Source organism: Leptodactylus fuscus, chromosome 4, assembly GCF_031893055.1.
Source record: "Leptodactylus fuscus isolate aLepFus1 chromosome 4, aLepFus1.hap2, whole genome shotgun sequence".
In the NCBI taxonomy this organism is placed as follows: domain Eukaryota; kingdom Metazoa; phylum Chordata; class Amphibia; order Anura; family Leptodactylidae; genus Leptodactylus; species Leptodactylus fuscus.
This window is the reverse complement of record NC_134268.1, coordinates 146,988,102-147,012,981: the sequence shown is the minus strand read 5'-3', so window position 1 is coordinate 147,012,981 and position 24,880 is coordinate 146,988,102. Positions and strand designations below refer to the sequence as shown.

Below are 24,880 nucleotides of genomic sequence, written 5' to 3'. Positions count from 1 at the left end.
GAAATTGGGAAATAGCTCTATAGTTATCAAACAGTGGCTGGAGGGGGGGGGAGGAGTAGTCAAGCCTCTGAAATCAGGGTATAGGTCACTACTTTACACTGCCCTCAGATAGGGAAGTATAAAACTAATGACAGATTCTTTTGACAAACTGTCTGGTGCAGTGACATATTGTATAACATTTACATGAATGCGACATAAACCTGACTAAAGAGGTCCTGCATCATTTAATGGGGGCCCTCCACTGTTTCTGAAGCTGTTGGGATTTGTTCTTTATGTGCCACCTATCCTGAGCAGTCAATGCAGTTAGTTTCAGTGTTGGTTATGAGCAGATATGAGACTGCTGTGGATCAATTCACATCTGGGTTGAAGTCCCTGTGTCATAGACATCAGCCTGTCCAATGTATATAATGAACTCAGCGGCGAATCTGTAACAAAACAGCATATAGCACATGCAGAGTTTACTGCAGATTCATGACAAAACCTACATCAGAATCTGGACCCACTGAAGAATATCCCAAAGAACCCAAGCAGAGTTGTAATAATATAATATACTCCACTGTACAAAGTTGTATATGTCCTACAAACCAAAAAGGAAAAGAATTCACTCCTATTTATAGTAAATTAGAAAAGGCATAACATGCAGCTGTGCCCTGTTATCTGTAGTCTGCCGTCTCTTTCATCTAGGCTTCAATATGTAACCCGTAATTCTTTATATTTCGCCAGTGTTTTGCTCACAGTAGCAATTATCCTTCTGTCGTTTGGCGCGCAATGTGACAATCTGATGCTAAAAACACAAGCCGCACCCTATATTTTCTATTTGAGCTGAGCCAAATGTGACTCCATTGTGAACATGTGTGTAGCTTTAAAAATGAGCAGCAGAAAAAGAAGGCAAGCGGTGGTCAGGAAATCCTGTTGCACGTTGCGTAGACAAGCACTGCTCTGCAAGTAGGTAGGCCTATGCATAGTTACAGGTTATAGGAAATGCTACTACACTCAGCCCATTCAGGAAACATAGGGCTTGTAAATTAGATTTTATTTGTCTGCTTATTTTCCTATCATTGATAGGTTTTATTACTAGTCATTGTAAAGGAGAACACAAGTAGCTTATAGAGTAAACCTTCTTCACTCAGCTTCTTATTTACTATTTAAAAATACTTATAAACTGCACCAACAGTTTGAAGAATTTTTGTATGGCATCTATGGAGAAAAACAGCAGAAATATGTCAAAGCTAAAAAACACACAACCCCAAAATGCTAAGAGAATTGCTTTGTGTAATTCTAACCCCACTACGCATATAGTGGGTAGTATCAGAATAAATTTTATCAATCCGCCATGATATGCTTGCTTAATGTTTACCTGTTACCTAAAAAATAGACTTTGCAGAAACAATCTTAGAATTGTGGATGTCCCGGATAAGTCAGTAGGTAAAGCTATTGCTGAATTCTGTGAACAGTGGTTGCTGAATGACTTTGGTAAAACCATCTTCTCCCCATTCTTTGCCACTGAAATAGTTGACAGTTCCTACAAGGCCCTTGTTGGCAGGAGCCCGGCTTCATTCCATCCTGATCAAACTGAAGAGAGACATTATTCTTCGTAAGGCTATAGGAAGTGGAAATAGATGACACAGACCAGGGTAGGGCAGGTCTTATCCTGCTCACCTGTCTTTGGAAATTAAGGGAATGGGAGCCTTTATAGACATGAAAGCATGACGGCATGCACTAAGATGACAGTTGGATGTCACTCTAGATGCAAACTTGGCCACAGATTGGATGCACACTCGGTCGTGTACATGGGGGTCTAACAAAAAAACCTTTTTTTTTTTTATTTGAATTTATTATACTGAGCTTAGAAGTCATCTCTTAGAAGGCATCTCTATAGGCATATCAATCACCAATAAGAATATCCGCTGTAATACTATGCCCAAAGCAAACAAATTTAAAGGAAAGCATAATGAACAACAAGGTATACAGAATTGTTCTACATAACTAGATCTACATCTGCTCAGCTTCTCATGTTCTAACATGCTGCCTGCAGATCAAACACCAAATTTTATATGAAAAGTTAATTTTAACAAGGGAGCTACAAAAAAACACAGGCAAGAGAATACTGGCAATATTTCCCCCATTTCAAACAAATTGTGAGCACAAATTATTATTACACAAGACAGCAGAGTAAGTACTGGAAAGAAACCATACTGTGAGAGGCAATAAAGCCAGAGCACCAAATGCTGCTTTGTTAACTAAAACTTTTTTTTTTGCACTTGTTGACACTACCCTGCCAGAAGTCACATCCTGCTCCTCATGTGGCCACACAGATTTGTCTGTCCCCCTACTCAAACAAGATTTCCATCAAAGTTTCTGCATTCCTCATACAGAAGCATACACCTCTCAGGTATAGTGATTTCTTTACAGCACCATGGATCCCGAATCACGGTCATGGTGCTTTATACACTGTATTCTGTATTGGCGAATCTCTCGTCTCTGCCCTTTACATTCTGGTTAACACACACCCCTTTAGTAATGGCAAGGGTGCGTGTGCTTTTATATGCACCGAGGGCACATTACCTTGTCACCATCTGCAGAAGAGGTACCTTATAGATATTGCACTTTACATAGAATACTGAGCAGTCGTGACACCATTTATCTTATGGAAATAATAGGGGGAGTTGCTAATCCCTCTACGCTGGCAAAAACTGGTGAAGATTAGAGATGAGCGAACAGTGTTCTATCGAACACATGTTCGATCGGATATCAGGGTGTTCGCTATGTTCGAATCGAATCGAACACCGCGTGGTAAAGTGCGCCAAAATTCGATTCCCCTCCCACCTTCCCTGGCGCCTTTTTTGCACCAATAACAGCGCAGGGGAGGTGGCACAGGAACTACGACACCGGGGGCATTGAAAAAAATTGGAAAAAGTCATTGGCTGCCGAAATCAGGTGACCTCCATTTTAGACGAATAGTGGATTTCAAATCCGGGTCATATGAGAATGTGAACTTTGTGACTATGAGACAGGGATAGCTGTACAGGCAGGGATAGCTAGGGATAACCTTTATTTAGGGGGGAATGTTATTAAAAATAACTTTTTGGGGCTCTATCGGGTGTGTAATTGCGATTTTTGTGAGATAAACTTTTTCCCATAGGGATGCATTGGCCAGCGCTGATTGGCCGAATTCCGTACTCTGGCCAATCAGCGCTGGCCAATGCATTCTATTAGCCCGATGAAGTAGAGCTGAATGTGTGTGCTAAGCACACACATTCAGCACTGCTTCATCACGCCAATACAATGCATTAGCCAGTGCTGATTGGCCAGAGTACGGAATTCGGCCAATCAGCGCTGGCTCTGCTGGAGGAGGCGGAGTCTAAGGTCGGACCTGAATGGAGACTGGTGTGGAGCGATCTTAGACTCCGCCTCCTCCAGCAGAGCCAGCGCTGATTGGCCGAATTCCGTACTCTGGCCAATCAGCACTGGCTAATGCATTGTATTGGCGTGATGAAGCAGTGCTGAATGTGTGTGCTTAGCACACACATTCAGCTCTACTTCATCGGGCTAATAGAATGCATTGGCCAGCGCTGATTGGCCGAATTCCGTACTCTGGCCAATCAGCACTGGCTAATGCATTGTATTGGCGTGATGAAGCAGTGCTGAATGTGTGTGCTTAGCACACACATTCAGCTCTACTTCATCGGGCTAATAGAATGCATTGGCCAGCGCTGATTGGCCGAATTCCGTACTCTGGCCAATCAGCACTGGCTAATGCATTGTATTGGCGTGATGAAGCAGTGCTGAATGTGTGTGCTTAGCACACACATTCAGCTCTACTTCATCGGGCTAATAGAATGCATTGGCCAGCGCTGATTGGCCGAATTCCGTACTCTGGCCAATCAGCACTGGCTAATGCATTGTATTGGCGTGATGAAGCAGTGCTGAATGAGTGTGCTTAGCACACACATTCAGCTCTACTTCATCGGGCTAATAGAATGCATTGGCCAATCAGCGCTGGCCAATGCATTCTATTAGCGTGAACTGAGTTTGCACAGGGGTTCTAGTGCACCCTCGGCTCTGCTACATCAGATTGCTACATCTGATGTAGCAGTGCCGAGTGTGCATCAGATGTGTAGTTGAGCAAAACTGACTCAGCACTGCTAAGTCTCTGCATTCGCATAGGAATGCATTGGCCAGCCTTCGGCCAATCAGCGCTGGCTCTGCCGGAGGAGGCGGAGTCTAAGGTCGGACCTGAATGGAGACTGGTGTGGAGCGATCTTAGACTCCGCCTCCTCCAGCAGAGCCAGCGCTGATTGGTCGAGTTCCGTACTCTGGCCAATCAGCACTGGCCAATGCATTTCTATGGGGAAAAGTTAGCTTGCGAAAATCGCAAACTGACAGGGATTTCCATGAAATAAAGTGACTTTTATGCCCCCAGACATGCTTCCCCTGCTGTCCCAGTGTCATTCCAGGGTGTTGGTATCATTTCCTGGGGTGTCATAGTGGACTTGGTGACCCTCCAGACACGAATTTGGGTTTCCCCCTTAACGAGTTTATGTTCCCCATAGACTATAATGGGGTTCGAAACCCATTCGAACACTCGAACAGTGAGCGGCTGTTCGAATCGAATTTCGAACCTCGAACATTTTAGTGTTCGCTCATCTCTAGTGAAGATTGGAATAGTTATGGCACAGCTCTTCTTGACATCATAGATGTGCCCTGCCCCTCTTTCTGTGTCGCCTTACTACTTTTTTAAAAAGTAGGCAGAGACTAAGGCAGGCCGGGGTGGGAACATCTCATTCTAAAGAATCTACTATAATTTAAGACAAAAAACTGCTAGGAGTTACACCTTAGATTTATGCCAGTTCCTGAATGTCCTAGAATTCCTTCCGGACACAGAGATGTACCCGGATTATTACCAGAGAGGTAACAAATTCAGACTGGGGTATTATTCACCCTTATAGATTTATTTCTGCTACATTTGTATCATACACGTCTTGATAAAGATTTAATAAACATGGATGGAAACATTGCTTATGTGAGCTTAAATCTATATTTTTCACTATATTTATTAGTGGTTCAGCCTCAACACAGGAGGATAAGCATCCAAATATTTAATTGGTACTGATACTTTTTATTTTTTTTTTATTTTTTTTATTGAGGATAGGATTTAACACGTATATCTTGTGGATCTCCCATATCAGTGCTGCTATTACAGTACTTTTTCTGAATAGAACCTGCTACAATATGAAGTGTGTGGATATGGGATGTTATTTATTTTTTAACAAAAACTAGCTTAATCTCCACTATAAATTTCAGTTGTGTATAACTCATAGGTGTCCGAAAGAATAGAAATACCCACATTTGCTAAGCATAAATAAGGCAGACACAGTATGTGTGTGTGTATATATATATATATATATATATATATATATATATACACACTCACTGTAGATATCTCAGATTATTTACCAGGTCAGTGCCACACGACTAGAGCTCAGCTGACATATTGCAATCTGCAGTAGCAGAATAGCAAGTAAGAGGAAACAAATCCTATTCACAAGCGGATGCTAAAACCTGTAGTGCACAGTGACGTGTGCTGAAAGTTGTCACTCGATGCATCTTCAAGGCTCCAGAGCCTAGGGAAGGGGGGGTAACACGTTATGTTTGATCACCTCCCCTGGGCTCTGGAGTGGGTCTTCCTCCTCTTCAGGCCTCCTGAATGAAATCACCTTTCACTTTATTATGCTCTGCCTCTGAGACATGTTTTTTTAAAGGGGGTGTGGCCTAAGATCATCATTAATAGTAACAGAGGTAAAATACCCAATTAATCGCCATTTTGATTTAGGTCGTAATCGCCCAATCCTACATGCAGCTTAGTTCATTCCTACGCAGGGCCTCTGTGTGCCCACTGACATGTGAGTAATATTGGTAGATTCCAGATGTAAAGGCAAACATGGTTTGGGCATGTTGGACTTGCTCAAGCCACATCCTTATCTTCAGAAGGAAGATGCCACTTCCTCTCTCTATTGAAATAAGTTTGTACAGCTTGGGCAGACACAGGCAGCGGAAAAAGAGTTCAGTCTATATATCTTGTATGACTGGCTTTAGAGTCTTCCAGCAGCCCATGTTCTGCCTATTATGTAGCAGACATAGGATATTGTAAAACAGCTGGTATTTGCTGACAGGCTACAAGGAAGTAGCAGAGGAACCTTACTTCCTTACTATATTAACAGATCACCAAGTCTCATAAAACCAAGTTTATGAAATACACTACAGACATAGCATTTGTTTGGATGCATACCCCGTGTATGGCATTTTTTTCCCATAGAAGAAATACTCATTACAAATGTAATAAATACGAGAAATCCCACAAAAATACTACAAAAAATAACCTCCATAAACTTCTAGTGTTTTTCATCATGATTTACAAGCCAACAATAAGGCAGCTGAATTTTTTTTTGTGAACATAGCTTATACTTTTTTTTTTTTAAAGTGCGTTTATTCAGCAAGCAACAAGATAAAATAAAGGCAATAGCACTGTACAGCACGACACAGACGCATAATTATGGAATGATATAAACAAAATATGTGGTGATGCAATAAACTGTATAGAAAACCATGCAGCTATTTATGTATTTAATAAAAGGGAGGATTCCCAACAGGCAGATTGTGACTAACCAGAGGGAAAGTAGGTATACACAGTGAATATGTCATATAAAAAAGTGCAGTCAAGGAGCAATAACTCCAGATGATGTGGCAGAGGAATCTACCCAAGGGACCAGAATTGTATTAAACCTGTTAGGACACCCCTGGATTTGTAAGTGAGTTGGTACATGTGCAGCAAAAAAGTCAATGGTACCGCACACTCTAAAATTATATGTGGTGCTAGTAAAAAAAGGTCCTTCGACCCAAATATACTAGTGAGCATGTGTGTGCAGCAAAATCTATTTTCACTGGTACATGTGCAGGACATTTTTCCATAAATCCATGCTCATTGGAAGTTTGTTATGTTTCCAATAGTATTATAGCTATATAGATAGCAACTAGCAACAATAACAGGTAAATCATCGCAAAAAGACATAATCTGGGGCGCAGGAGCCATAGATCACCAAAGCGTGACTCCATGAATTCAAGGATGTCAAAGGCATGACATATTCTTTATAAAAGACCATCAGGTCTACAGCCTCAAGGGCAAAAATACTGCGCGCCTAACTACACACACAATGCACAACTTTATTTATGCAAGACACGCAGGAGATTTGTCCTTGCATCCTCTTCCTGTGAGCTATGAAACATAACAATGCAATAACAATGGATATTCTCTGTACAGGAATGTAAGAATCTCACATTAAATAGACCTGGATTCTATGGTAAAATCGCCAGTCTTCAGAAATCTCCCTCATTCATTTCTAATGGGTGAGTGTCAAATGTAGAACGTTCGTTTTTTAATGGCCTGTTATTTTCTGACCATCAAAAAAAAATGACACAAGAATACTCACATTTGCTGTCATTGTTTTAAAAATGGCAGAGAGATGGCTGTTAAAAACATGACCATCACAAGGTGGTTTTACACTGTCTTATAAGTAATCCTTTACTCTGTCCTTGGAGAAAGACGACAAGTATTGTATATGCAAAGTCACATTTCCATAGTGCATTCAGCTCATTCCTGACAAAGTTGTAGAACACGTGGTCTTTATAGCTTCCATACTGACTACATTACTGAGAGGAGTGTGTTAAGAGTATAAGCAGCTATTCAATGGCTGTCCTTTTTTAACTATTTGATCACTGTAAGACTAACAGTGCAATTAAAAAGACTAACACCGCAAATAAAAAGTTGAGGAAGAAAACTTTATGAAAACACATTGTGTTTTTTTCCCCCATAGCATTTTTGAGTTTTTACTTTATCTCTTCCTTTTCACCATTAAATCAATAGGGATAACACTCACAATTCCACATCTCAATTTTTGAAAAAGCACCTTTTCCCCAGCTTTTTCTGCAATATTTGGATAAGATCAGGGGAGAGGTGAGTAACCTACCCTAGGCCTCTGTTAATTATACTCTGGGGTCTAAAGAGACCCCCCGAGTATAGAAATAGCAGTTCCACTACAGATGTGTTCGGCCCAAACACAATCATCAGGTCATTCTCACAAACCTGAACCCATTCTCACATGTAGAAGAGCATTTCGTTTGGGGCGCTTTAGCTGACTATACAAGTCACTGCAGCACCTGCACTACATTCAGAAATTTTCATCAGATGTTGTTTGCTTATCCAAAGTTTATATAAATTGTTTAACATAGCACTGGCCTTTCAAGAATACATACATTCTGAGAGTTTCCCTGTTTTCACTCAAATCGTCTTTTCCACTGCATGCTTAGGCACTATACTGTGCTCTGGTTTACATAACAATCTGATATACAGTGTATAAAAAGCAGCACATAATGTATGGATGGATGCAAAGTTTATGTTTTCATTGTGCATCACATATACAAGCATTAAAATGGTCTCCAACGTCCTCAACACTACAGTAAGGAATGTAGCCATGCCAATGTTTCAGGATTTTAAAATAAGAAAATTAATTCCATAAAATGGCTGTTTGCAGATGTAATATAATAGTTTATTTCCAGAACAGTGAAGAAGCAACTAGTTATAGGATGTAAACATTCAGAAGAACAGTCTGTGGAAGGCTGGAGTAAGGTTATGTTCACATTTAAAGAGGACCTGTCGCAAAGTGCCAAGAGCTAAATCCCATCCCTCATTTCATTGCTGCTGTGCCCATGAACAATTTGGTGTTTTAAAATCTATCCACCTGTTCGAAACATATGACCTCTGGAAAGTCATAGGTGACTTTGCTCTGATTGTCCAAGTGGACGGTAACCTGTTATTATCTTAGAAAAGTACAAACGGTCTATCCCTCTCCCTCTCTCAGGACCAGCATTGGTGTATTTTTTGCCTTTCTCATACTGCTTCTATAAGCTCCCGCTACCAGGAGGCCAGCTACAAGATCCTGTCCCGATGGTATAGGGTTCCCACAAGAGTACAAGCTATTTTTCCTCAGGTCCCCCCGTTATGATGGCATTATGGCAAGGAAGATGGCACCAGGCTCCACGTTTTTTGGTCCTGTCCTGCCCTGTCATCCTTCTGGGAAGGGGGTCAAGCGGATAAACCTCCAGCTTACTGAAACCTGTCACCACTTGGGCCCTGCCCTGTTCCTCCTCAATCATTGTGAGTCTTCCGTAAAAGTCTTTAAACGTTCCCTGCTCATATTCCTGGTCCTCGCTGCCCAGGCTAGTACCCTGCTTTTTTGGAAGCGAGTGGAACCCCCTCCTCTCTCCCTCTGGATTTCGAAGGTCAACGAGATAATGTGCATGGAAAATCTCACATCTTTCCTGCATGGCACAACTGAGGCATACACCAGAACCTGGCTTTACTGGTTCATGTTTCAACAGTCTGCAGAATATCAGACGCTTCTGGGCTCTGATCACTCCTGATAATACTCGTCTATGGACGAGCACTGTGAGCAGAGGGAGGGTGACGTTCCTCCCCGCTCACACTGTACAGCACAATAGACGCTGCTGTGGAGAAGGACGTACCTGACTGACTGTCAGAAACGCCCTTCTGACTGTAAAGCGCTACGGTTCCGGGACAGACTGATGAATGGTCCTCTTTAAGTCAGTATCCGTCTGTCCTAAGCCCAGTTTTTTTTTGTCTGCCTATCACAGTGCAAAGATAAGGAATACCTGGTGAAGTCCATCATAGTCAATGGTGTGCCCCAGGATCATCTCTATTGTGTAATCCTTTCCTCTGGGTCTGTAACACACCAGAAGAATGAATTAAACAATGCTGACATGAATGCACTCTAACTGGGACAGCTGCTAAGAATGGCAGACTGAGCACCACAGAACCCAGCACCCTAGGTCAATAATGCAGAAACTGTAACTCCCCCAAGACTGTTGTCTGACAGGGATACCAAGAACCAGATCTAAGGACACATGTAGAAAATCTCAGCAACAATAAATAAATAAAAAATTGTCCCCTCCTATAGAAGTCTATAAGGAAAATGCTGCATTTAAGTATTTAAATACTTTGCTATTACTCTAAAACAAAGCACATTCTTCCACAATGTTTCTGCAATGTGGAGCCTTAGCCTTAAATGGGTTGTCCCATCACAAGGATCCTATCTATACTGCTTATGTGGATTTAAGACTTTTCCTAAATACACTGCTTCAGCAAAACTGCTTTGTTTGTCCACTATCTTACTTTATTCAATTCTTTGTGGCCACAGCCCTGACTTATCTGCTCAAAAGTCAAGCCATGTATCTGCTGCTCTCAGGGGGGAGGGAGGAGGGGCTAAGTGCAGGGAGCGAGCCTGTGTTTCTAGCTATTCCTGTGTCTACACCATGTGACCTAGGTTCCTGTTAGCAGATAGAGGAGAGGAGCTGCTTTCATTTCTTCTGTTCTCCCAGTTATCAGGCTAGCTAATTCAATTGTGTTCATTATGGCAGATACAGGCAGTCTCTGTATGTAACACAGAATGGAGTTGCTGCTGCCTGTACTTCATAGTCCAATATGGGTGGGCGGAGCTACATGTGAATTTGGGGGTGGGGCTAAACGGCAGGTTGCATGTGAAACCCCGCCCACCAAATGATGCAAGAAACCAGGAAGAAAAAAAAGATTTTACAGCAGTAAAGACTGATGAGTATGTGAGGTGGGAATACCCCTTTAAGGACAAGTCCAGGGCTGTGAAGTCATAGTTGTAGAGTTAGGGTACACAGAAATTTAGTACCCCCCATTCATTTCATTGGAAGGCAGTAGCAGATTTTTTTTTTCAACTAGTGGAAAAATACCGTTCCTACTCATTCACCAGCATGGGACTCTTGGCGCGGAATCTCCGACTGACTCAGCGTCCTGCTGCAATCTATGCCTCCCAATCAAAACAATGGGAGGCAAATTCAGAGCAGAATCTGCTATGGATTTAGGGGTGGAATCCACTCCCAAATTGCAGCAACTTTCTATGTGTGAACCTACCTTTAGAGTCAGAACCAGGTTCAGGAAGGGCTGTGGAGTCCGGAGGACACTGTAAAAATCCTACTCCAATTTCAATTCCTTCATAAATGATAATAAGGATCCTCTAGTTCATTAAGAAGCCAGTAGTTATATCCCTAGGAAAATACATATGTAAAAAACCATGTATGTAATTAATTATACAATATAAATAATTGTATAATAGAATTAAAAATAATCACTAATTAAAAATAATCAATAATCATTTTGAAGTCGGGGACTTTAACTTTTTTCAGACTCAAACTAAGTCACCACAGCCCTGGTTCAGAGAGGAGTTGGAAATAATTTGCAGACTCAGAGTATATAGATGTCATATTTATATTTAAAGGGACTCTATCATTGGGAAGTGTCATTTTTAGCTAAGCACATACCTTTTGTATGTAAGTCACCTCAGTAGTTTTTGAATAAGTCCCTTTTTATTCATATGCTATTTAGTCTCCTCCTTGACCTCACAAAGTGTCTGTGTGCACCCTCTGCTATTCTCTATGTGTGTGCGAGCAGAGAGGCTGATGATGATGATGACTCATTTCTCTGCTCTCACACACATAGAGAATAGCAGACACTTCCTGAGTGCAGAAGAGAAGGTTAATTAGCATATGAAGAAAAACAAACTTATTCAAAAACTACTGAGGCAATTTACATACAAAAGGTACATGTGGAATAGCCTTTCTAAAGGTTATGCAAGGATGTGCTTAGCTAAAAACTATTTTTCCCAATGATAGAGCCCCTTTAAGTCAGGTATAATAATAAATATATTATGTTCTATTAATTTAAGGCCCCAATAGATTACTGATACGTCAAAGCAACCACAAATTCCAGAACTTTCTTCATTTTCAAGGTTGTTGAAGGTTCTCATAAGAAGCTTCTATTTCTTCCTGCTCTGATTTGGTCTGATTTCATCCAAAGGCCATGACTGTTCTATCTTCTATCTTTTTTATTACAACCACTGGCTTTTTTCCTGAATAAGGCTGGGGCCCCAGTGGTGTAAAGGCCACGGTTTGGCCCTAATTTAGATAGTGATGGCCCACCTCAGAAAGGTCAAACTTTTTTCTAATGAAATGCTCAGCTATTTATACAAAGTACAGATTTCCAATATCACTTATATAAATGATATACCATTAACTGCAGAAATGTATACAGTATGATGGGTTAAACAATGCATATGAAATCACTTCAGTTGTCATCTAACATGGTTCCTATAACAACCAAATGAATAAAATGTCACTGTGGTGTATTGCATACATTTTACATTATTACATTCTGACAGTGTATATGTACTACATAATATATGGTCCACACAAAACCAATGCTTTTAGCCTTGCTTAAGTCTGTTATACAATACCTTATCAGGCAGTAATAGACACTTACCAAGACCATGGGCGGTTATTATATAATGAAGTTTGACTCAACCCCCAAATAATTCAGTTATTTTGGAACAGTAAGAACATACTCAGAACCAGTCACCATTTCTGACATGTCTGTTTTAGTAAATACCTGTATTCCTCGTAGTAAAACAATTTTGAGGCTAAGAGCTAGTTCACACGGGGATTCCGCGTGTGCACATTCCGTCACGGGTGCCGCGGTGGGATGCCAGTGAAGTGCACGGCATCCCGTTGTGGCTTTCTGCTCCGGATTAGGCCTAAATGAATGGATGGTGCTGTCGCAAGGCGGACGTCGCGGCTGAATCAGCCACGGAATCCGCCTGAAGAAAGGGCAGCTCGCTTCTTTTTTCCGCTAGCGAGAACAAACCGGTAGTGGAAAAAAGAAAGCTAGCGGTCTACATAGATCTCTATTGTGAGGGGGCGGATTTTGAGGTGGATTCCGCGCCAAAATCCGCTCCTCTTGCCCTGTGTGAACTAGCCCTTAGGGCCCATGTTGCAGAAAAGCTGCTTTTTTGTTGCAGATTTTGTTGCATTTTTTGAGCCAAAGCTAGGAGTGGATTGAGCAGAAGGGAGAAGTATAAGAGATTCCTTTATATTTCCCATTCCCTTAGTAGCCATCGTTGGCGTTAGCTCAAAAATCGCAAAATCTGCAACAACAAAAAAAAGCTGCATTTCCGCAACATGGGGCCTCAGCCTGAATCTTCTATTCTTTCAACTTTGTGTTGTACCTAAATGATTTTTCGAATTTTTTTCATTTTGACATTTGTAACATGTTTTCCAAGACCCACAGCAAAGTCTTTTGGAGAAAGGCCATAAGAACAAGCCGCACTTTAGTCACTTGGCGTGTTACGTCTGCAGCATGACAATTAATGCTGCAGGTTTCATCTATGGCTATCAAAACTTCAACACAAAGGCTAAAAGCTGAGGGAGACCCGCAGAGAAAATTGTATGCGAGCTGCAGCAAAAATCACCTAATTTCAGGGGTTTTTTTGCCATGGCAGCTTGCAGAGGAACATGCTGCAAAACTTCCCTGATAGAAATTCTGCAGTACTTTGCCCTGTAAAATGTAATCTTTTCAAAAATTTTCTATAGACGTTAAAGCCATAGCTAGTCAACCCAGCCATGAGATGCTTGTATATGATCATATTAGGGTGCAAGTGGAAGAGATCCCCCATACGAGGCTTATTGATCATGATAGGCCTATAACGTATATATCAGTGTTTCCACTTTTACATGGAATCAGTGACAATAAAAACTGACATACTTCACCTGCCATACAACATTCTTATAGACAATACAGTGCTTAGTAGTAATAATAGATGAAACAAATATAGTGCCCTGCATGTTTTTTCAATCCTATATTTAGTCATATTTGAATAAGGGACTTTGTTTTCTCCAAGGTTCTAAGTGAAAGATGATCACGTCTTCTTGTTTAGTATATCCCCTTCCTATAAAAGAAAAGTTTTCTATTTCATCTGTCTTTTCCATAGCTTCACCTTATAGAGCACCTGCCCCTGGCCTTAACTATAGTAACCTTATACAACCGCCCTACACTCTCTTCATGAAAACTTGTCAGCTGAAGTACAGATCTGCTGATTTGCCTTTTTGCTGTGTCTTATGTGGGAGCTCATCACTGACAACCTAAATACTGAAACCACATGTGTAGCTGGCTAAACATCCAGCTATACAGTGCTCAAGCGGAAACCTTAATAGTCAGCAGCAGAAGGCAAGGCAGTGGTGACAAAGTGTAGGGTGTGAACATCCGACTACAGGGCTAGCAACACTGTAGTGAAAGAGCATCTGCTGCAAATATCAGTATCATGTAATGTCCATGGAACAAATGGATGCTGTCGATTACGACAAAAAAACGCTCAAGGAAGTATTCTGAGTTCTGACCGAAGTCAAGCCAGAAATGTGCAGCCGTCACCGAGTTGTCAACAACCACCGATGCCTTCACCCAGCAGGTGACACAAATGTGGGTATTTAGAGCAGGGATCATTTATCTCTCGGGAAACTGCTTCTTCTGTATTCACCAGAATGCACCATATCCCAGGAGTGCTCGTAGCGTCAATGAATGCTGACAATATATCCAACATGCAGATTAAAACACAAGGCAGCAGAACATGGGAAACTGTGTGACTATGGGGCCATATTAAAGAGGTTTACAGAGTATAGGAAAAAGGTGGTGATTGGTAGGAAGTGAAATAACAAAAGAACAATTACTCAACTGATACATTCACCCTCCCCCGCACACTTCAATACTGTCACCCCCCCCCCCCCATGCTCTACGTTTACTTAGCTGCAGCGAAGAAGTACTCATATATCCATGTGACTGCAGCGAACAACCATTGTCTCATGGACTCCGCTGCTGAGGTCAGTGATTGGCTGCAGCAATCGCACGGCTATACAGGTATGTCATTGCTGCAAGTGAGTAGAAGACAGATACTGAAGAGGCAGGGGATTTATCACTACAGGAATTATTTTGCTTTCTTGTGACTATCTTTTCCTAAATTTGAAAAACACCTTTATATTAGGACGTAGATGGTAGCACACCTTGTTATCCTTTCTATGTACACGTTTAGCGCTAGCTTGATAAAGGTCGTCTGACCGAAACGTTCTCTACTATTGATCTACTGCTCCACTTGTGTACTACAGCCTCTGTATGCATGGCGTATCATCTTTTGTATTTGTATTGAAGTCACAAAATTAAAAGTCTTTTTCATTTTTTTCACCCTAAACATGTATGCAGCAGAAATATTACTTCAGGCCGACAGCAGACGACCATGACGCAACCGGACGGCCATGAATTAAAAGCACAGGCGACACGGGAATGTCCCCGTATGTAGCATGTGTACAGGTTGTATTTCCACGGCTCCTTTCATTAATTGAATAGGAGCCATGAAAGCAAGGGCTGCAAAATAGTACAGTAATAGGGCCTATTCTATATTTTGCGGCCCGACAACCCACACACGTGACCACAAAACTTCTGTGTTCAGGCCCACTGAAATGAATGGGTCAGTGTGCTAGCCATGAAATACACAGATAGCACACTGAACACAGCTACGGTAGTCTACAACCAGCCTTAGACTGAGGCCACACATAGTGTGGGCATCATCATGCAGCTTAAATTGGCTGGTTTTTGTCACTGGTTTTATCCATTCACGGCCAGTTTTCAGTTTTTGCAGTGAAAAGGCTGAAAACCACGCTGAACCTAAAGCAAGAAATGGATATGCTGCAGGTTCAAAGTGTTTTCAGCATTGAGTCTATAGCATTTGTTTACATCCCATCCACTACACTGGTAGTTCTATCACAGCGGGTTTGTCACCGGTGACTCCACCAGCAGCTAAGCCTCTGCGATTACCGCGTGTGTGGTCCCAAACTTAGGCTGGATTCACACAGGACTTCCAGGAGCTAACCTGCTGTGATGTAGAGTAGCAGCATAGTCAATGAAATGTATTCATATTGGGCATTGTGCATGTAGCCTGAAGGATTTGAACAAATTGAATCTGTAATAAAAAAGCTGCATTCATGAGATTGAAGGGAATAAGCCTAAAGAGGACCTTTCACCACATCCAGCAGGTTCAGCTCTTTGTACAACTTTTAGAAATGCTGACTCTGCCACAGTTGGAATTTTATCTCTAGCCCCCACCATTCCCAAAAAGTGCTGTTAGTTTTGGATCCTCATATGCTATTTAGACTCTGTGCTGTCAGGGGGTCAGTGTCAGGTAGGAGCAGGTAAGGTATGAGAGCCTGAGCTCTGACACTGGCTGCATCTGACTGGAGCTCTGAAACACACCCTATGCCTGCTCCAGACTGACACTGCCCACCTGACAGTAGAGAGCCTAACAGGCACCAAAACTGTCAGCACATATTGCTCGGGAATGGTGGGAGCTAGAGAAAAAAAATTGCAGCTGTGCAGTTATCAGTGGAGTGGCGCCTATTAACAGATGCTAAGAACTAGAGTTAGTGGTAGAGGTAGCGATAGGTCTGCTTTAAAAGTGAAATTAATTTTTTTTTATTGACACAGTTACGCAAGGGCTATACATTGTGTAGAAGATTAAATTACATTTATTTTTATAAATCATTTTCTGCATTCTGTTAACAGAATCCAATCCTATTTTTGGAGTCTACACAGAACAGTAATATGACCACCTCAGATAAAACAAACATTATTTCCACTTGGTCATGAGACATCTCAGATTAAATATTACAGTCACACCACTGGGTCTCAACTATAGCTTTACTAAAACAAGCTTGGGCCTTAATCACAGGTTTGGACTTGCATCGGGTCCTATTTTTGTGGAGGCCCCTTAGGATAGTGGGACAGTCGTGCATTTGCTCTCCACTATCCTGGCCAGTGGCGATGAGTTGAAGACAGTGAAGAAGCAGGGGGAGTCCACTCCCTGCTTCACCATTCGGCTGCCGGTGTCCTGGGAGCAGGAGGCGCGTGTAGTGACGTCACTTACATCATGCCTGTTGTTTCCTGAAGACTCCAGAACCATAGAAAAGAACAGGGAAAGTATAGTATTAAGTTTTTTCCTTTGTTTGAGAATATATATATATATATATATATATATATATATATATATATATAGTGGGGGCACTGAAGGAGGGACTCAAAATTGAGGGACGCAGGTTGGAAGACTACATGAAACAATGGGGGCAACCTGGAGTGGGGGGGCATCTTACAGGTTAAAGTGTGGTGCATGCACAGGCATATGACTGTGTGATTGGCCACTGAGGGGCATTATATTTTATGGGGCCACTAGGAAGGCATCATACAGTGCGAGGGCCACTGAGAGGACATTATAATTTGTGCGGGCCAGGTATTTCTGAGTGGTGGTGATGAAGAGGGCTCCACTCATGAAACCTTTGCACTGGGCACACCAATGTGTTAAAACAGCTCAGCACATGAGGTCCATGAAAATCATGGACAACACTGCACCTTGCCAATTTGTGGGTGATATGTTCTCTGTGGGTGTTACATTACTCTCCTATACTATAAAACATCTATAGACTTTAATAAAGTATTATGGTTTGCAGAATGAAATAAAATAGAGCATGTCTCCAGTCTTTTGCTACGGTCAAAAACGAACAGAGGTTTGCAAGCAGTCACTGATTCTCAGAAAGACGAAAAAAATTCAAAAACTGCGCACATGTGACTAAGGCGTAGTTCACTACAGGGCTCTATGACAGCTCTGTGATTATCTAAGGGCTACTTCACACATCTGAAATGAAGAGGAATTTGAGGCAAACATCCACCATGCCTCTTCATTTTCCCGCCCTCTGGCTCCCCACTGAGCTTCAGCATTTTGAAATGGCTCTCCACTTCTGATTAGGCCTTATCATCGGATGTCTCAAACCCTGCAGCCGAATCAGCCATGGACTCTGCCACAAGATAGAACAATGGGAGGTAGAATCAGTGGCAGATTTTGCCATGTGAATATACCATAAGAGAAGCAGAACAACTGGGACTGATGTGACAGGTGACATTTTTGCCACCACTGTATTTAACTACATTAGCCAGATGTTGTGTCCAGCTGTGAAGGAGAATAGTTAACAATATCAATGCAATGACCCCAGAGCGGAGACAAAGGTGCTCATGTAGTAGCAGGTATCAGTTAAATACAATTACTACCTAGTAAAAATGGAAAAACTAAAATGTGAAAGCATTGAAAAAAAAAGTACCAATAGACTGGGCATTAAAAATGTGGTTGATAGTTAGAGCTTAACTTAAAGGAATTCTTCACCTGCTTCCACCCACGCTGTCAAAAGTGAGAGGCAAACTCTCTGCCTTAGCCTAAGGAAAAACAACAATGCTGAAGAGTTTCACCCACACACTGCAACACTCTCCTATACCCTCTGGGATGTACCAGTACACGATGTATACCAGGATGGCAACGTATGTAAGCAGAAGCATGCCAAGATAGCTTACACCTTTAAATGAGTGTTTGTTTCTGCATGCGACATGCTGAGAGCCCCAAAAAACTACAAACTTGTCCAACTTTATATCAATTGTCAATGTTGCATGTGACACCGCTCACCTAGACAGCAATTGTGTTGCATCCAGAGTTGCGTGCAACTACAACTGCTGTCTTTACAATCTTTACTGAAATCTTGCTTACTATCCATCTTATTATTTATGTGTATTTGTACAGATTTATTTATAATCTTTAATATAGAAAACAAATGTAAAAAACCAAAATAAGCAATCAATATGACCCATCCATATAACAGGAAAATCACATTGTGCAACTTTTTAATCACTATGTAGCCCTAGCCTTAGGCTACATTCACATGAAAGAGGCACCAAATGGCTGAAAAAAACATCCATCTTTCAAGGCCATTTTGCACCCAAGGGGCATCCGTTTCATGGATCCCTCCAATACAATTCAGTGCATAGATGGATCTTTGAAATCAGCCAAAAATAGGACAAGACCTATATTTTGATGATCCTTTCAATGGACCGTCAAAATAGTTGTCATGCGAATAGCCCGCATCCACTTACCATAAAATTAATGCTGCCATGTGATGTCCATTAAAAAAGAGGATGTCAGGCGGCCGGTACCGCCCAGTCATGTGAACCTAGCCTAAGAGTCAAGCTCAATATTTGGGAGACATGATCCGCTAAGTCAGTGATGGCGAACCTATGAGACGCAAGTCAAAGGTGACATTCCAAGACATTTTGCGTGACACACATCAGCAGCTACTTTTTGTGTTATTGCAATAAGCATCTGCTGATATTTTTACTCACCTGTCCACGCTCCTGTCCTGGTCGCCCTCCGCTGCCTCCTCTAGGAGGTGCTACACTTACATCATGACATTAAAGAACAACGTCCCTGCGTTCTTCAGCATCGGCACCCTGGAGGCGGCAGTGGAGGGCAGCCAAGACTGGAGTATGGAGAGGTGAGTAAAAATTATCGGCCGCTACTCTGTGTAGGGAAAAAAATAAAGAGAGTCATATACTCTGGGTTAGCTTAAATATTAAAGAATTAAAAAAAAGGGGGGGAGGACAAAAAAAAAAAGTTCATACACCATGTGATGGGCCAGAAATATATAAACTACAAATACATATTTAAAATATAACTTATACTAGGATATTTCTAGACGTGACTCGGCGCCCCAGTTAACCTGGGTTTTGTTTTCATGAATTTTGACACACTGAGCTCATAAGGTTCGCCATCACTGCACTAAGTGATGGACGGGAAGATTTCCTTGCACCTGCACTGTACCATGGAGGGTCTCCAGCTATAATAGAAACTACAACCCCTATCATGCACTGCAGCATTCAGGTAAATTTACAGTTCATTTTACAGATTATACACCATAATAGGTTCCATCATTGGGGCCATGAATAGATACAGATGGATTCTTACATTACAGCAACAAAAAACCTCACCAGAAAACTAAAGGACCCCAAAAGTCACAAATGTGGCTGTAATGCTGGGATACAACTACATCACCCAGCACAACACTGGTCTGTAACCAGCAGGTTTGCAGCTGTAGAGAAATGACACATCTAAGTATACACTGGCAGGCAACTGCAAAATGTAAACTGTGCTCTAGTGCTGGTCCGACAGTACAACTGCAAGCATAGTGTGATAGCATAAGAGTGGTCTGCAACCTCCAACTCTCCACCTGTGGCAAACCACATCTCCCAGCATGGCCATAGACCAACAAGCAATGGTCCACCTGTGACACAACTACAAGTCTCACCATATCCTAACAGCAAGAGACTGGTCTGCATGGTGTGGTACTGCAGCAGCAGAGGAACCACATCTCCCAGCATGGCCATAGACCAACAAGTGATGCTCCACCTGTGGCACAACTAAAAGTCTCACATTATCCTAACAGAAAGAGAATGGTGTGCATGGTGTGGTACTGCAGCAGCAGAGGAACTACAGCTCCCAGCATGCCCTGGCCGGAGAACAGACAAGGTTACAGTGTGGAGACACCAGAGCCCCGGCATGCTGTAGGGGCTGGCCTGGCACTGGAGGACAGCTGTGCCCTCGCTGGGCTGCTGTGAGGAGATCAGGAACTTCTGCCCCCCTGGAGACCGCACAGAGCAGCAAAGTTGATTTGCCATGAGTGTGTTTGCAGCCAGTGTAGGCAGTGTGCCCTCCATGCCCCCCATGCCACAGCAGCAGCATAGTGCAGGCATCACACACAGCCGGTGTCCTTGTCCTGGAGTTGTCTCAGTGTATCACACAGATCGCAGCGGTGCCGCGTACACACCGCACTATGTGTAACAACTGTCATAGTACGATAACCTTCCCCTCAGGTCTAGCAGCGTGTTATTGTATTCTCCACCACAGCATTCTATAGCGCAGGCTCCGCATCCAGATAACGTGCAGTGTCCTACCTCAGCGCAGGGCAGCGCTCCTTCCCGGGCACTAGTCTCTGCCTCCTCCTCGCCTGAGCAGCTGCAGACTCGGTGCTGTGACTGAGTGTGAGGGGCTAGAGAGGAAGGGCGGAGTCTGCAGATAGTATCCTGCTGGTGCCCGCCTAATGCTGTGAGGAGGTCACTGCTCTCCTGTCTGTCACAGATTGTGTGTGTGATACCCTCTGCGACACACGGTGATGGGACGTCCGCCCATGTCACATATCTCTTCCCCCCACATCCTGTGCTGCTGCTGCTGCTGCCGCTCTGTGTTGCAAGCTCTTATATTTCCCTATTACATCAGACTGCGCTGCAAACTCTGTTCCCTGTTACACTAAAGTTTTCTGAAGAGAAGTTCAGATGTTTTTTCACAGAATAAAGTCCCCAGACGTCTTCCTATATCAACTTATATCTGAGAAAGCTGCTGCTGATAGTCAAGATGGCCACAGTAACATGTTCTGAGCATGCAGTTCACAAGCTTTGGCTGACTTGACTGTTATGTAGCAATACATTGATCCTTAGGTTGTTTCTACACAAGTTCTTTGGTAGTGGTTGCTGTAGTGCTTGCCACAAATTTGGAAATTGCAGCAACCATATTGTGAAAACTGCTGCGGTAAGTCCATGTGAACAGGGCCCTGTATGCCATTGTATGCTGGGGGCCTTTCACACCTGTCCATGTGTACAGGAGTCACTGCATCATAGTCAGTTATCATGAATGGGCTGATAGCTACAGTAATATACTGACATAAGGATATCAGGTCATGACTGTAGCTTTCAGGCTATTCGGGAACTTACCGCATGATAACAGACTATGATGCAGTGACTCCTATGCACACAGCCCAGTTCAGTTGGGAAATACAGCCCACACATGGACCATACTTGTAGTTTATGTAAAGTGACATGGAATGAATGTGCTCAAAAAGTAAACATGAATTATAATAGTACATATATTTATTTAGCGCCAAAATATTCCGCAGCAATGTACAATTTGTAGGGTTCAGGTACAAACAAAAAGATACATTACAGGGGCAACACGGTGGCTCAGTGGTTAGGACTGCAGCGCTGGAGCTCTGGGTTCAAATCCCGCTAGGGACAACATCTGCAAGGAGTTTGTATGTTTTCCTCGTGTTTGCATGGAATTCCTCCCATTCTACAAAAACATACTGTAAATGATCAAAAAAATGGACATTGTGATCCCTATATGGGGCTCACAATCTACATTAAAAAAAAAAAAAAGATACATTACAAACAAATACACAGCAATCTTGGGTACAGACAAAAAGATACATTACAAAGAAATACACAGCAATTTTGGGTACCGAGCACAAGGTCTTCCAGAGCACTGGATAACTTGGGTAGTGATGAGATGTTGAAGTAAACAGCAGCTGGAGCCCTCCAATCCCACAAGGATGATATACAGCAGAAGAACGCCCAGAGCGAAGAAGCACCGCGCTCACTCCAAATTGTATAAATAATCACACAAAGCTTTATTTCGACCAATATCAACACATGACACCTGTATAGCATTTTGGGCTACTACCTTTTCTCAAGTGGGATGCAATCAAACAAACGTTCCCTATCAGGAGTCCCAAGTCTTTAAACACTTCTGTATATGGGAAGAGTATTCGCCACATGTTGGTAATTGAATCAAAATCAAGAGGTGCAAACTAACACTGCGCAGTTATTTGTGTGTCCACTTCTAAAGAAATATTCGGCTTTATTCTCCGCATACTGAGCACTAGCTACCAGCACGAACACTGCAGCGCACACCAATAGTGTCACCCGGTAACCACCATAATAATAATACATATATTTATCTAGCGCCAACATAGACTGCAGCACTATACAATTGGTAGGATTAAAGTACAGACAAAAAGATACAATACAAAGAAATAGTCACTTCACACAATGGGACTGAGGGCCCTGTAGATTGTGAGCCCCATATAGGGAGCACAATGTACTTTTTTTAATTTTTCATTTAAGTATGTCTTTGTAGAATGGGAGAAAATAATCAAATCAAATAGGCATTATTGACACGTCCGAATGGATATTTGGCATTGCCAAAGCTAGTAAAGTGGGGGGGGGGGGGAGTTGGAGTCGAGGGGGAGAGTATGGGGGAGGGGTAGGGTGGCTGATTTGGGATATAACAGTTCGTGGAGTCTCATCTTCCTCTTAGTTGGTGACAGCTATATGGGGGGGTGGAGTGTGTGTGTGGTGGGGGTGATTTGGGGTATAACAGTCCGTCGAGTCTCATCTTCCTCTTAGTTGGTGGCCGCTATATGGGGAGGTGGGGTGGGGCGGGTGGTTTGAGGTATAACAGTCCGTGGAGTCTCATCTACTTCTTGTTTGGTGACAGCTGGACACGTATTGGGCAGCGATCTCCACAGTGGCCTCTTTTTCTCCCAGTAGGCGTAGAGTTTCCTCTTCTCGTCTGCAGATATGAAGTTTGGGATGTGGGCAGAGAGTCTTTGGTAGTAGACGGCCCTCACAGCTGAGTATTTGATACAGTGTAGCAGGAAATGGGCCTCGTCTTCTAGGGCACCCTGGTCACAGTGCTGGCACAGTCTGTTCTTCAGTGGCTTGTACGTCTGCCTGTGTCGCCCCGTCTCCATCTCCAGGTTGTGGGCGCTCAGTCTGTACCGGCTCAGGGTCTGTCTGTGTTTGGGGTGGCGTATTCTCTCCAGGTAGGTGGCCATGGTGTAGTCCCTTTGCAGTGACTGGTACACGGTGAGTTTCTTGGAGTTATTTATTGCGCTTCTCCATTCCTCGATGTACAACTCTTTGTCTCTCTCAATGACTCCTTTTATTTGAGCCTTGTTCAGGGCATGTTGGGGATTTTGGCTTGGCAGATAGCTGATGCTTGGTTGGGGGGTATCAGTTTTTCTCGGGGCTCTATGGCTCAGCCAGGCTTGGTGGTGGTAAGAGCCAGGACTGCTGCCCTGTATGTGTGTCCAGAATGATAGCGCCCTCTTCTGCATGGTGAGCCATAGGGGGAGTCTGCCTAGCTCCGCCCTGCAGGCCATGTTGGAGGTGCTGCGGTGGACATGGAGCAGGTACTTGCAGAACTCCAGGTGGAAGGTCTCTGTTGGGTTGGAATCTCACTTTGACTGGTCTGGGTAGGTGGCTGGGCCCCAAACCTCACTGCCATAGAGAAGGATCGGGGAGATGACAGCGTCAAATATCTTCAGCCAGACCCTCACCGGTGGTTTGAGGTGGTACAGTTGTCTTCTGATGGCGTAGAAGGTTCTGCAGGCTTTTCCTTTCAGGGTTTCTATTGTTGCTTTAAAGCTTCCTGATTGGCTGAGCTCCAGCCCCAGATAGGTGTAGCTGTTGGTTTTCTCCAGTGTGGAGTCGTTCAGTGTGAATTGTGGGGTGGAGGCTTTGTTGTGGCCCTTCTTCTGAAATACCATGACTTTGGTCTTCTTCTGGTTGATGGGTAGGGCCCATGTGGTGCTGAATTTTTCCAGCACTTTACAGGCTTTCTGAAATATAGTCAGACAATTTTGTAATAGAGGTTACTATCATTACACAAGCATAAAACTGTACAAGCCGTCACCAGTTGCGTCCTTTAACGTGCAGATGGTGCCTGGACATATAAAGTTAGTCTCAATCGGCATCATATTGTGTGGGGTAATGTGGGAGCATGAACAGAGGAGGGTTTGTTTCAGGAATTCTAATTGCGGTACGGAAAGGTTTACATTAGGAATTGTGATAGGCTTGTCTGAAAAGATGTGTCTTTATTTTGCGCCTGAAGCTGTAGAAATTGGAGCTAATCTGATTATCTGGGGTAGAGCATTCCAGAGGAGTGGTGCAACTCAGAAGAAGTCTTGTATACGAGTCTGGGAGTTCTGATAATAGAGGATGTTTGTCTTAGGTCATTGAGTGAAGACAGAGAAGACAGAAGAAATGTAGGGAGGGGCAGCATTATGGAGAGCCTTGTGAATGAGAGTGATAAGTTTATATTGTATTCTTTATTGAATAAGCAGCCAATGTAGTGACTAACTCAGACTGGTGGCATCGCTGTGGTGTCTAGACTGATAGAAGAGTCTGGCTGCTGCATTCAGAATA

General features: G+C 42.9%; 1 protein-coding gene across 2 annotated transcripts in view; it reads right to left on the bottom strand.

The window, feature by feature from the left end:
• The window catches only part of ELMO1 (engulfment and cell motility 1), a 242,510-nt gene extending 221,665 nt beyond the window's left edge, over positions 1 to 20,845 (bottom strand). For both annotated transcript variants that reach the window (XM_075271179.1, XM_075271180.1), the window contains exon 1: positions 20,795 to 20,845. The gene's annotated coding sequence lies outside the window, so the exon portion shown is untranslated. The remainder of the gene's footprint in view (positions 1 to 20,794) is intronic.
• Positions 20,846 to 24,880: the final 4,035 nt, after the last annotated feature.